This window comes from Rousettus aegyptiacus, unplaced genomic scaffold, assembly GCF_014176215.1.
Source record: "Rousettus aegyptiacus isolate mRouAeg1 unplaced genomic scaffold, mRouAeg1.p scaffold_m13_p_9, whole genome shotgun sequence".
Classification (NCBI taxonomy): domain Eukaryota; kingdom Metazoa; phylum Chordata; class Mammalia; order Chiroptera; family Pteropodidae; genus Rousettus; species Rousettus aegyptiacus.
In genome coordinates, this window is record NW_023416312.1 from 59695698 (window position 1) to 59709801 (window position 14104).

Here is a 14104-nt window from a genome sequence, read left to right on the forward strand (position 1 = left end):
TTAATAAAATCAAATAAGTTTCAAGTGTACAATTCAATAATATGTTTATTGCATTGCATGTTCACCACCCAAAGTTAAATTTCCTTCCTCCACCAAATATTTGACCTCCCTTACCCCTGTTAACCTCTCCCCTCTCCCCTTTCCTGTGGTAACCACAAGTCCACTGTCTTTCTCCATAAGTCTGATTGTTTGTCAAGTTTGTTTCTTACTTTTATTTTTATATCCCACGTATGAGTGAAATCATATGGTTCTCAGATTTTTCTGTCTGACTTACTTCATTTAGCATGATAATCTCGAGATCCATCCATGTTATTGCAAATAACAGTATTTCATCTTTTCTTAGGCTGAGTAATATTCCATTGTATATATGTACCATGGCTTCTTTACCCAATCATCTGTCTTAAGACATTCCAGTTGTTTCCATGACTGGCCACTGTGAATAATGCTGCTATGAACATCAGGGTGCAGATAATTGTTTTCAAGATTTTTGAGTAAATACCCAGAAGAGGAATTGCTGGATCATATGGTAATTCTATTCTCAGTTTTTTGAGAAACCTCCATATTGTTTTCCATAGTAGTTGTACCAACTTACATTTCCACCAGTAGTGTATGAGAGTTCTTTTTCCCCCACAACCTCTCCAGAACTTGTTATTACTTGTCCTATTGATGATAGCCATTCTAATAGGTGTGAGATGGTTATCTCATTGATTTGCGTTTCCCTAATAGCTAGTGAAGTTGAGCATCTTTTCATATGTTTGTTGGTCATTTGTACATCTTCTTGGGAAAAGTGTCTCTTAAGATCCTCTGCGCATTTTTTAATTCGATTGTTTGTTTCTTGTTGTTGAGTTGTATAAACTCTTTATATATTTTGGAAATTAGGCCTTTATTGGAGGCATCATTTGCAAATATCTTCTTCCATTCAGATGTTTGCCTCTTTGCCTTGCCGATGGTTCCTTTTGCTGTGCAGAAGCTTTTTACTTTGATGTAGACCCATTCATTTATTTTGGCTTTACTTCCCTTGCCTTTCAAGTCAAATTCATAAAATCTTCTCCAAATCCGAGGTCCAAAGTTAGTACCTATGTTTTCTTCTATGCGATTTATTGTTTCAGGTCTTATATTTGGGTCTTTGGTACATTTTGAGTTAATTTTGGTGTGTGGTGATAGACAACAGTCTAGTTTCATTCTTTTGCATGTGGCTTTCCACTTTTCCCAGCACCATTTATTAAGGAGGTGTTCCTTTCTCCACTGCATGTTTTTGGCTCCTTTGTCAAAAATAATTTGTCCATATAAACAGGGGTTTATTTCTGGACTCTCAGTTCTGTTCCATTGGTCTGGGTGTCTGTTTTTGTTTTGTTTTGTTTTATTTTATTTTATTTTTGCCAATATTATGCTGTTTTGATTATTGACACTTTGTAGTATAAATTGATGTCAAGCAGAGTGATACCTCTGGCCTTGTTCTTTTTCCTCATGATTGCTTTGCTCTTCAGAATCGTTGGCACTTCCATACAAATCTGATAATTTTTTGTTCTATTTCTTTTAAAAATGTTGTAGAAATTTTGATGGGGATTGCATTAAATCTATATAATCCTTCAGGCAATCAGGTCATTTTAACTATGTTGATTCTTCCAATCCATGATCATAAAATATCTTTCCATTTCTTTGTGTCTTCTTCAATTTTTTTAATAATGTCTTATAGTTTTCAGTGTATAGGTCCTTCTTGTGCTTCGTTAGGTTTGTTTCTATGTATTTTATTCTTTTTGTTGCAATTACAAAAGAAATTATTTTTTCCAACTTCTTTTTCTTGGACTTCATTATTAGAGTATAGGAATGTTATGAATTTTTGAAAGATGATTTTGTATCCAGAAACTTTACTGTATTTGCTTATTATTTCTAATAGTTTTTCTTGTGGAGTCTTTAGGGTTTTCTAAATAGAGAATCATGTCATCTGCAAATAGTGACAGTTTGACTTCTTTGTTTCCTATTTGTATGCATTATATATCTTTCTCTTGCTTGATTGCACTCGCTAGAACCTCCAGTGTTATACTGAATAACAGTGGCAATAGTGGACAGCCTTGTCTTGTTCCTGATCTTAGAGAGAAGGTTTTTAGTATTTTTCTCCATTATGTATGATGTTAACTGAGGGTTTGTCATATAGATCTTTTACTACATTAAGGTACTTTCCTTCTATAACCATTTCATTAAGTGTTTTGATCATAAGTGGATGCTGTATCTTGTCAAATGCTTCTTCTGCATCTATCGATATGATCATATGATTTTAATCCCTTATTTTGTTTATGTCATGTATCACATTGATTGATTTATGTATGTTAAACCATCCCTGTGCCCCTGGAATGAAGCCCACTTGATCATGGTATAAAATCTTTTAAATGTATTGCTGTATTTGATTTGCTAGAATTTTATTTAGGATTTCTGTGCATAAAAGATATTGGTCTATAGTTTTCTTTTTTTGTGTTATCTTTACCAGGTGTTGGTATCAGGGTAATGCTGACCTTACTAAATAAGTTAGGAAGTATTTCTTCTTTAATTTTTTTGGAAAAGTACAGGTATTAAATCTTTTTGAATGTTTGATAGAATTCACCGGTGAAGCCATCTGGCCCTGGACTTTTATTTTTGGGGAGGTTTTTGATGGTTGTTTCAATTTCCATCCTGTCTATTGGACTATTTAGCATTCTTGTTCTTCATGATTTCATCCAGAAAGGTTGCATATTTCTAAAAATTTTTCTGTTTCTTCCAGGTTATTAAATTTGGTGTTATACAATTTCTCATAGTGTTCTTATATGATCCTTTGTATTTTCGTTGTATCTGTTGTAACATCTCCTCTTTCATTTCTGATTCTGTTTATTGTCTTTTCTCTTTATTTCTTTAGAGAGTCTAGCCAAGGGTTTGTCAATTTTATTACTGTTCTCAAAGAACCAGCTCTTTGTTGCATTAATTGTCTCTGTTGTCTTTTTATTCTCAATTTTATTCAATCATGCTCTAGATTTTATTATTTCCTTCCTTCTGCTGACTTGGGCTTCATTGTACTTTTTGTAGTTTTTTAAGATGTAAAGTTAGGTTATTTTGGAGGAAATTTTTCTTGTTTTTTGAGATAGGCCTGTAACGATATAACTTTCTCTTATTAACCACTTTTGCTGTGTCCCAAAAGTTTCGATATGTTGTACTTTCATTCCCATCTGTTTCTAAGTTTCTCTTGATCTCTCCTTTTATTTATTTTATGGCCTAGTTATTTTTCAGTAGTATGTTGTTTAATTTTCATATATATATATATATATATATATATATATATATATATATATATATATATATTTTGATCAAGGTAGTAGGAAGCAGGAGCTATCATGTACTTTTTTTCTGGATTTAGTGACATATAATAAACAATTAGTTGTTCATATTTACATTGTACAGTTCAATGAGTTTTTTCCAATTATAGTTGGCAAACAATAATGTACCAATTTCAGTTGTACAGCATAGTGATCATATATAACTTGTAAAATGATCACCCACTAAATCTGGTACCCTGCTTCCCCCTTACATATTAATTACATTTTAACCATTTTCCACATGCTGCACTCTACACTTTCATGTCTATTCTGCAACTATCCATTTGTATCTCTTAATCCCTTTGCCTTTTCTTGCCGTCCTCCTGATTCCCCTTCCATCTAGTAGCCCTCAAAATATTCTCTGTATCTATGAGTTTATTTCCGCTTTTGTTGTTGTTTATTTTGTTCTTTAGATTCCACATGTACATGAAATCATGCAATATTTGTCTTGTCCTATTCAACCCATTTCGTTCAGCACAATACCCTCTAGGTCCATCAAGGCAATATCTTTTTCCATCCACTTCCTTTTAGCCTGTGTGTGTCTTTTAATCTGAAGCGAGTCTCTTGCAGGCAGCATATGTAGGAGTCTTGTTTTCTTACCTATTCAGCCACTCTATCTTTTAGTTGGAGCACTTAATTCTTTTCCATTTGAGGGATTTGTTGATAGGAATATAGTTATTACCATTCTTTATTCCCATATTTAATACATGTTTTCTTTCTTCTTAAAGAAGTCCCTCCAACAGTTCCTGTAATACTGGCTTAGTGTTGATGAATTCCCTTAGCCTCTTTTTGTCTGGGAAGATCTTTATCTGTCCTTCAGCTCTAAATGATAGCTTTGCTGGATAAAGTATTCTTGGTTGTAGATCCTGGGTTTTCATCATGTCAAATATTTTGTTCCAAGCCCTTCTGTCCTGCAAAGTTTCTTTTGAGAAATCGGCTGCCAGTCTCATGGGTGCTCCCTTGGAGGTAAGTAACTGCTTGTCTCTTGCCACTTTTAAGATTGCCTCTTTGTATTTAACCTTTAGCATTTTAATGATGATATGCTTGGTGTGGGCCTCTTTGGATTTCTCTTTCTTGTGACTCTCTGACTTCCTGGGGTTGTGTTTCTATTTCCTTCATGAGGTGAAGGAAGTTTTCCAACATTATTTCTTCAAATAGCTCTTCAACATCTCATTTTCCTTTGGGTACCCCTATGATATGGGTATTTTTAGATTTAATAGTGTTGCATAGGCTCCTTAAATTATTATTATAGTCTTGGTTTCTTTTTTCTGGCCATTCTGATTCAGTGTCCCTGGCTTCCCCATTCTCTGTATCAGTGGTTTGATCCTCTTCTTTATCCACTCTGTTTATTCCATCTAATATACTCTTCATCTCAGATAATGTGTTCTTCATTTCTTACTGGTTCCCTTTTATAATTTCCATTTCCTTTTTTAAAAATCTCTTTGTTAAAGTTCTCACTGAATTCATCTACACTTCTCCTAAATTCATTGAGCATATTTATAACCAGTGTTTTGAACTCTGCATCTGTAGATTGCTTGACCCTATTATTGCTGGATCTCTGTTCTGTTCTCTCTTATGGTTTCTGCTTCTTTGTTTTCTTATTTTGGCTGCCTTTTTATGTCTTTCTATGTACTAAACAAAGCTTCTAAGTCTCCCAGTCTTATCAGTGCAGCTTTGTTTAGTAGGTGTCCAGTGGCACAATCCTGAGAGGAGTTCAGCTGCAGGCCAAGTTTAGCCCCAGACTGTGTCCCCCTGTGGCCACCTGTTAAGATTCAGCAAGCAATCCACAAATGCTGTGCTTATAGTTGCCTCAAAAGGCCACACCAGAAACTGAGGACAGCTGTCTCCAGTGTGAGTCTAGGTGCTGCTCAGCAAGTAACACAGGATTCACCGAAGATACAACTGGATGTGGCTGGGATGGGGCCACGCGTTAGGGGAAGCAGAGTTTCAGGGAATCCTCTGGGTAGAGTGACTTCTGTAATCCAGTTTGATGATATCTCAGCTTTGTCCCCACACTGGGGACTGCTTCCACACACTGGGAGAGGGAAGAGCTCAACAGAGGAACAACGGATACCATCTGCACCTCTGCCAGGGAGACATCTTCACCTCAGGCCTTCACTCCAACAATTCAGTGTCCCCCTGTAAAGTCCCTGGCACCCCTCTGAGCAGCCGCCCCAACACTGGTGCTTAGAGCAAGCAGGTCAGTCACTGCAAATGTCAGCTTGTGGACACAGCCCATTTAAGAGGCATCTGCCACTGCTGCTGCCGCAGCCTCTGTCCCACTCAGCTGCACGGACCTGGCAGCCTCACGTCTTCGCATCCTCCTACCTCCTCCCATTGCAGGGTGATTAGTTATTTCTCTCCCTACTCCTAGTGCTATTGTTTGTTTAGCTCCCAGGCGACCTTGCTTGCCGTTTGCTCCATATTTCTGCCACAACTTTGATTTGGTCACAAGGAGGATGAACAAAACCTCTATCATGTACACCAATTTTTCTCACTAATCTTCACATATTTGAGGCTCTTCCTATTTATTTTTTGTAGTTGATCTCTAGTTTCAAAGCATTGTGGTCAGAGAATATGCTTGGTATGATTTCAATCTTCTTAAATTTGTTGAGGCTAGTTTTGTAGCCCAAAATAAATTAATTACTTGGGAATGTTCCATGTGCACTGTAGAAGAGTGTATAATCTTATGTTTTGGGATGAAGGGCTCTGTAAATGTTGATTAGGTCCAACTGGTCTAATGTGTCATTTAAGGATGATATTTCCTTAAGAATTTTCTGTTTGGAAGATCTATCCATAGCTGACAGTGGGATCTTTAGGTCCCCTACTATAATTGTGTTTTTGTCAGTTTCTCCCTTTAGTTCTGTTAGTAGTTGCTTTGTATATTTTGGTGCTCCTGGTTGGGAGCATAAATATTGATAACTGTTAGGTCTTCTTGATGTATGGTCTCTTTTATCATTATGAAGTGTCCATCTTTGTCTTTTATTATGTTTTTTTTTTATCTTGAAGTCTGTTTTGTCAGATATAAGAATGGCTGCACCCATGTTTCTCTGGATGTCATTTGCTTGAAGCATCATTTTCCACCCTTTTACTTCGAGTCAATATTTGTCCTTGTAGCTGAGTTGTATCTCTTGAAGGCAACATGTAGTTGGGTTTTGTTTTTTGATCTTATCTGCTACCTTGTTCCTTTTTATTGGTGAGTTCAGTCCATTTACATTCAGGGTGATTATTGAAATATGAGGTTTCCCTGTAGCCATTTTATTGTTTTGTGGTAGCTCAGTGTCTCCATTGTTCTTTGTTCTTGTGGTTCTGTTTGTTATTTTAATTTGGTGGTGTTTTATGGGTTTTCCCTCTATTCCCTCTTGTTTTATGTTATGTGTCTCAGTTCTGGCTTTTGTATGTATGCAGTTATCATTAAGTTTATGTAAAGGAAAGTTACATATATACAGGAGATTTTTACTTCTTTAGACCTTTACTTCTTTCCCCTTTCTGTTTTCGTTGTGTCACCTTGCCCCTCTTTATGCTGTATGCTCCTTTCAAAGTTGCAGCAGCTGTTGTCTTTTTTTTTAAGTGTTTTTTTTTATTGGAACTTTAACCATTTTGTAATATTTAAGCTCATAATACCCCCTTCTTAATAAGGGTTGCATTTTTCTACTATCTGCCTGTTGGTCATCTTATACACAATTATTTTTTTTTATCCATTTGTTTTGGGTCTAACGACACCTTCAATATTTCCTGTAGTACAGGCATTATGATGGAAAATTCCTCAGCTTTTGTATGTTTGAAAGGTCTTTGTTTCTTCTTCATATCTAATAGAGAGCTTTGCTGGATGTATTATTCTTGATTGGTAATTTCTTTCTTTCAGTATTTTGAATGTTTGGTTCCACTCTCTCTTTACTAAGAAATCCAATGATAATCTAATTGGTTTTTCTTTATAGGTGACTGTCTTCTTTTCCTTGGTTACCTTGAGAATTCTTTCTTTGTCATTAATTTTTAACAATGTTAATATAATGTGTCTTGGAGAAGGCCTTTTTGTGTTGAGTTAATTGGGTGTTCTGTTTGCTTCTTGAATTCGAAGATCCAGTTCTTTCCGTGGGTTTGGGAAATTCTTGTCAACTACTTATGTGAGTATGCTCTCTGTTCCCTTCTCCCTTTCTTCTTCTGGTATACCTGTTGTTTTTATGTTGCTTTTTCTGATAGTGTCAGATGGTTCTTGTAGAATTCTTTTATTATTTTTTATTCTCAAGTCTCTCTTCTTCTTTCTGTGTCACTTCCATGTTTCTCTCTTCAATATCACTAATTCTCTCCTCCATCTGGTTAACTCTATTTCTTAGGTTTGCTATTTCATTCTTCACCTCTTTTAGTGTTTTCTTCATCTCCAGAAGTCCTACTTGCTTGTTTTTTAGAGTTTCGATCTCCTTAGTAAAGTATTCCTGTTGTTCATTGATTTTGTTTCTCAGTTCTTTGAACCGTCAGTCAGAATTTTCTTGCATCTTGTTGAGCTTTTATCAAAAGTGCAATCTTGAATTCTCTGTCATTTAAATAACATATGTTTATATCTTTAAGCTTATTCTCTGGATATATTTTATTTTCTTTCTGAGCTGCCTTGTCACCTTGGTTATTTATAGTGTTTGATGTACTCATTCTCTGCCTAGCCGTTAATGGAAGGGTTCTGCTGTTTTCTTTGAAAAAAAATTTGTTACAAAATAACCTCTCTTTAGTATGTTGATAAGAAGTTTTTCTTTTAATTTCCAGTAGGTGGCGTCCAAGCCTCCTGCACTACCCAAGCCTGCATAGATAACTGCACAAGAACACTAATAGAAACAATTAGGAAATACGGTAAAGTTTCTGGATATAAAATCAAGGTTCAAAAATCCATAGTGTTCTTATACTCTAATATGAAGCATCAGAAAAAGAAGTGGAAAAAAATCCTTTTGCAATTGCAACAAAAAGAATACAATACCTAGGAATAAATCTAATGAAACATGTAAAGGACCTATATAATGAAAACTACAAGACCCTATTAGAAGAAATTGAAGAAGATACAAAGAAATGGAAAGATTCTGTGTTCTTGGATTGGAAGAATCGACGTAATTAAAATGACCTTATTACTTAAAGCATTATACAGATTTTATGCAATTCCTATCAAAACCCCATTGATATTTTTTTTATAGAAATAAGACAAAAAATCATCAGATTTGTATGGAAGCACAAAAGACCCCGAACTGCCAAAGCCATCCTGAGAAAAAAGAATGAGGCTGGAGCCATCACTCTGCTTGACTTTATACTACAAAGCGACAGTAATCAAAACAACATGATATTGGCAGAAAAACAGACACGCAGACCAGTGGAACAGAATCGAGAGTCTAGAAGTAAACCTATGTTTATATGGGCAAATAATTTTCAACAAAAAAAAGCCAAAAACATACAGTGGAGAAAGGAATGCCTCTTCAATAAATGATGCTGGGAAAACTGGAAAACCACCTACGAAAGAAACTGGACTGTTGTCTATTGCCACACAGCAAAATTAACTCAAAATGGATTAAGAACATGAATATAAGACCTGAAACCATAAAATGCGTAGGAGAAAACATAGGAACTAAACTCAAGGATCTTGGACTTAAAGAGGATTTTATGAATTTGACCTCAAAGGCAAGGGAAGTAAAAGCTAAAATAAATGAATGGGACTACATCAAAGTAAAAAGGTTCTGTACAGCAAAAGAAACCATTAACAAGGTAAAGAGACAATGATCCAAATGGGAAAATATATTTGCAAGCAACACCCCTGATAAAGGCCTAATATCCAAAATACACAAAAAAACTCATAAAACTCAATAACAACAAAAGCAAATGATCCAATCAAAAATGAGCAGAAGACTTGAACAGACACTTCTCCCTAGAGGACATACAAATGGCCAAGAAATATATGAAAAGATGCTCAACAGCGCTAGCTATTAGGGAAATGCAAATCAAAATCACAATAGATATCATCTCACACCTGTTAGAAGAGCTGTTATCGACAGGACAAGTAATAACAAATGTTAGAGAGGATGTGGAGAAATACACTGCTGGTGGACTGCAAATTGGTACAGCTACTATGGAAAATAGTATGGAGGTGCCTCAAAAAACTAAGAGTTGATTTACTATATGATCCAGAAATTCTTCTACTGGATATTTATCCCAAAGACTTGAAAATCCATATCTGAAAAGATATTTGCACACCAGTTTTTATACAGCATAATTCACAGTGGCCAGGACATGGAAGTAACTGAAGTGTCCTACAATAGACGACTGGCTAAAGAAGCTGTGGTACATATATACAATGGAATATTACTCAGCCGTAAGAAGAGATGAAATACTGCCATTTGTGACAACACAGATGGACCTCAAGATAATCATGCTAAATGAAATAAGCCAGACAGAAAAAGTCAAAAATCACATGACATCACTTATATGTGGGATATAAACCTAAAAGCAACAAATGAACAGGAATAACAGAAACTCATGGACATGGACTAGGGGTTACTATGAGGGTAATGGGGAGAAGGAGGGAGCAGGTAGATAGGGTAAAACAGGTCAAATATGTGGTGACAGAAAGAAATCTAACAATGGGAGGTGAACACACAGTGTAAATATGTATATGCCTTACTGTTAAAATGTACAATTGAAACTTCTCAGATTTTGTTAACCAATGTCACCATTAAAAATATAAACAAACAAACAAATAAATAAGAATGCCCTTTTTTCTCTGGAAAGTTGTGTATTTCCTTTGTGACCAGGTTGCCTTTGTCTCAGGTTTTCACTCCTGTGGCAGAATGTGAAAGGCGATGGGTTTCCAAACCTCTGAGAAGGCCCTGATATCCTGGTACTATTTTCACTGTCAGGTGCATTGTTCCACTGCTTCCTTGTCAATCAGCCTGACTGGAAGGGGGTGGGGTGAGTTGAGAGAGGTCAGCTTTGTGTGTAACTGTTTACCTTCTTGTGATGCTGGCTCATGCTTCAGTTGCTTTCTGTCTATATCCCTATCCCCCCTCTCCTTTCCTTGGGGCTGGCTGCAGTGTATGTTTCAGTTCTGGTTGTGAGATATTGCCCATGGTTTGGTGCTCCTGCTGGAAGGGTGTGTGTTTGGGGGGAGGGCACACCCCGGGATAGTGGAGGTTGTCAGGGGATGATGGCTAGGCTCCATGACTCAGCTTTCTGCCTGGCAAAGGTGGTTGCTAAGACACAGTTGTTGCCCTTCCATGCTTGGTCTCTGCCCTGCTCCCTGGGCTCAACTGCATGGAATACGCACATCCCTCTGGCAGAACTTTTCAGGGCCTCCACTCCCCCTTGACCTGCCAGGAGCTCCAAGCTGCTTTTCGCAGCACCTCACTCTGTCTCTATCTGCCTCCCTGTCTTGCTCGCCCAAATAGCTCACCTTCTGATGTTCTGATGTGCAGATCTCCCAGACGTGTTTATGTACAGGTTGGGTGTTATTTTTTGAGATGTAGTTTCAAGGAGAGAGATCAGGGGAGATCCCTCATGCTGTCTTGCTTCTGACGTCACTCCAGCTTGACTAAATATTAAACCAAGTGTAATTCAGAGCAGGCTACCTGCCATGCTGTTAGACTTGGAATCTGATTGATCAACCATACGGGCAGACCACAGGGAACCTACAGAACAAAGGAAGGTTTCCACAAAGATTACTAACAACTGTTTACCCATACCTTTAATGCTTACCCATACCATAAAAGGAAAACAGGAAAGCAAAGACTTTAAGCTGTACCCTGCACAAGTTAAAGATAAACTCAACCATTCATTCCATTCCTTACTCCTTATAATCAGTAATTTTTCATAGAAACTAAAAAAAGCTCATATAATCCCAGTTCTTTAGGTGCTCTGGGTCTCATTTTCTGACTTTGAGGGGAGACCACATCTCTGTCTGTGGAGCGTTATTCCTTCTTTAATAAACTTTCTTTTTCTTAAAAAATCTTCCTTTGCCTTTAGCTCATTCTTGAATTCTTTCTTGCGTTAAGCTAAGGACCCTCTCCTGGAATAGGGCTTGAGTCCCTACTTGGAAGGTGGGGCTTGCCCCATCCTGCATCACTTCCAGACAGGAATGAGGTTGGAGGTCTACAGGTCCTTCCAGGAGTAGACACCTGATCATTGTTCCATATCAATGGCTCCGTGGATAGTCCGTCAAGGCTGAGCATCTAGTCATGACGGATTTTCTAGTGTGGACAAAGGATAGATGGAAAAGGTATGGGATTCCAGTTTTTGTCCTAATTGCAATATACCATGCATTTGAAACAGAGGTGACATCATCCCCAAGGGGCCTAACATTGGTTCTTGAGGACAGGGTTTGGATAGGTATTATAATGGTCTGTGAACCTCCAAAGAAACATAGTATACAAACAGATAAACTAAGACTGTGGTATTAAAATTTTCACATTCAGCTGAGGAGTTGGATTGGTGTACTTAAGCAAAAAATGTCTGAAAAGGTTTCTGGGAGGTGATTATGGAAAAGGTTTAACAAACACTTCATATATAGTGATCTCTTATGTAGATGATGGGCCACCGGGAGTTAAGAACATGTCATTTAAAATTTCTCATGGGTACTTATTTAATAACCACTCTTGGTGTTGGCGATGGTGATGGTGATAGAAATGAAATCCCGCCCACCCCCGGATCAAGAGAATGTGATATAGGGATTATGTGAATTGATTTTTTTTTAAGACGATAGATAGAAAGGGATCAATCAGAACAGGTGCTTTCTCTGAGAAAGATGATATGGAGAGCAGGAAATTCATGTTTAAAAAATTAATGCAAACAAGTGGTACTCTAGATTGCATCTCCTTTAATCTAAATACTTATTCAAGTTACCTACTTACCCCTATAATTTAGACCAGGGTAGGAAGTTGGGAGAGGTTAAGGAAATCAGAGAAACTACTTTGAATGCCTACTCAGTGGTGGAACCTGAAATCAACCTAAAGCTATTCTCATTGTGTCCTGAGGCATTGGGGATCTGAATGCTGTAATCTCTCTGGGCACTAGCATTTGATGCTGTCCAGGGTATTGCTTAATTAATTAATTAATAGTGACCTATCTTAAAGTAGAATATTATTGCAAATTTTTAAAATATTATGAATGGTGCTCTTTTGTCTTGGCTACGGATGTGCTATCCAAACTGAGGAAGACCCAGAAACTTCAGGGCCATGGAGCCATGGCCATGGCCACATCGCAAGCATGAAAAGTGCCTGGGAGGTCAAAGTGATGCTGGTGGCATGCATCACCACAGGATCAACTTCAACAAATATTGCCCAGGTTACTTTGGGAAAGTTGCTATGAGGCATTACCACTTAAAGAGGAACTTGCCCAACTGTCAACCTTGGTCAGTGAACAAACACGGGTAAATGTTGCCAGCAACAAGACTAGAACTGCTCCTATCATTGATTTGGTATGATCAGGCTACTACAAAGTTCTGGGGAAGGGAAAGCTCCCAAAGCAGCCTATCATGGTGAAGGCCAAATTCTTCAGCAGAAGAGCCAAAGAGAAGTTTAAGGGTGTTGAGGCAGGGGGGCTGTGTCCTGGTAGCCTGAAACCACATGGAGGGAAGTTCAGTAAATGCTCACAAGTGTTAAAAAAATAATTGCTATGAATGGCAAATTTTTAATTCCCACTGCCTCCTACCCTAATTTGGGACTCATGGAGATCTAGAGAGGAAATAAATATAAAGATAAAGCCAAATGGGTTTCTAAAAGCATGGTAAATATTGGAATACGATAGCAAAATATAACATTGACTAATGGGGCTTTCAATAATGTAGATGTTGTAGATATCTATGTAGATTTCGAAATAGATATAATACATAAGGAAAATATAGTATAAGGGGGGAGGTTAAGGAAATCTATTAAGGTGAGGTTTCTACATATCCATTGAAGTAGTAAACTATTGATTCTAAATAAAATGTGAAAAGTTAAGTAGATAGTTCATAATCTATAAAGGAACCACAAAAATGTTATATAAAGATATATTAAAAGTCATAATAAAAAATTAAAATCTAGTACTGAAAAGCATTCAAATAAGCCAAAGAAAAGCAAGAAAGGGGAAACAGGGTAATGAAAAACAGAGGGAACAAACAAACAAACAAAAACAAATAATAAAATGGTGAATCTAAATCAAAACATATTCAATATACACTTAAAACACTTTTGTCTAAAACGTTGGTCTGCTAAAATTAATGTAGGAATGAGAACTAGCTCCATATGGTTTATGATCTAAAAATGCAAAAAATATAATCGTGTTCAGTGTATACAGCTAAAAATCTAAATAAATGGAATATGTGTTCCTTCTGAATTATAGTCCAATAAAGGAAAATGCTATGCCTTGAGCAAATAATAATAGCATCTTTTAAAGAACATCAAATATTCGGGAACTGTGGCTGCATGAGATTATGATGGGGAAAATGTCAGGGGGGAATCTGGGCCTCTGGTCATGAACTGAAGAATACCTAGGTGTTTCAGATCCAGACAAGGGAAATGAGACTTTGTGTCTCAGTGACCTCTATCCTCCCTTAGCAGGACCAATAGATGGGCCTGAACCCCATGAAAGATCAACCACCCCCAACCTTCTTTATCTCATGCAATATAATCACTGGAGTGGGAGAATCAGGAGAGTCTCACTGGCCAGCTCAAGTCCTGTCACGTGTCTTCATCACCACTGTCAGCAGTCCAATGTCAAGTTTCCACAGTAACAAGGACCTCTTTCTGTCACCTCAGCAGCAC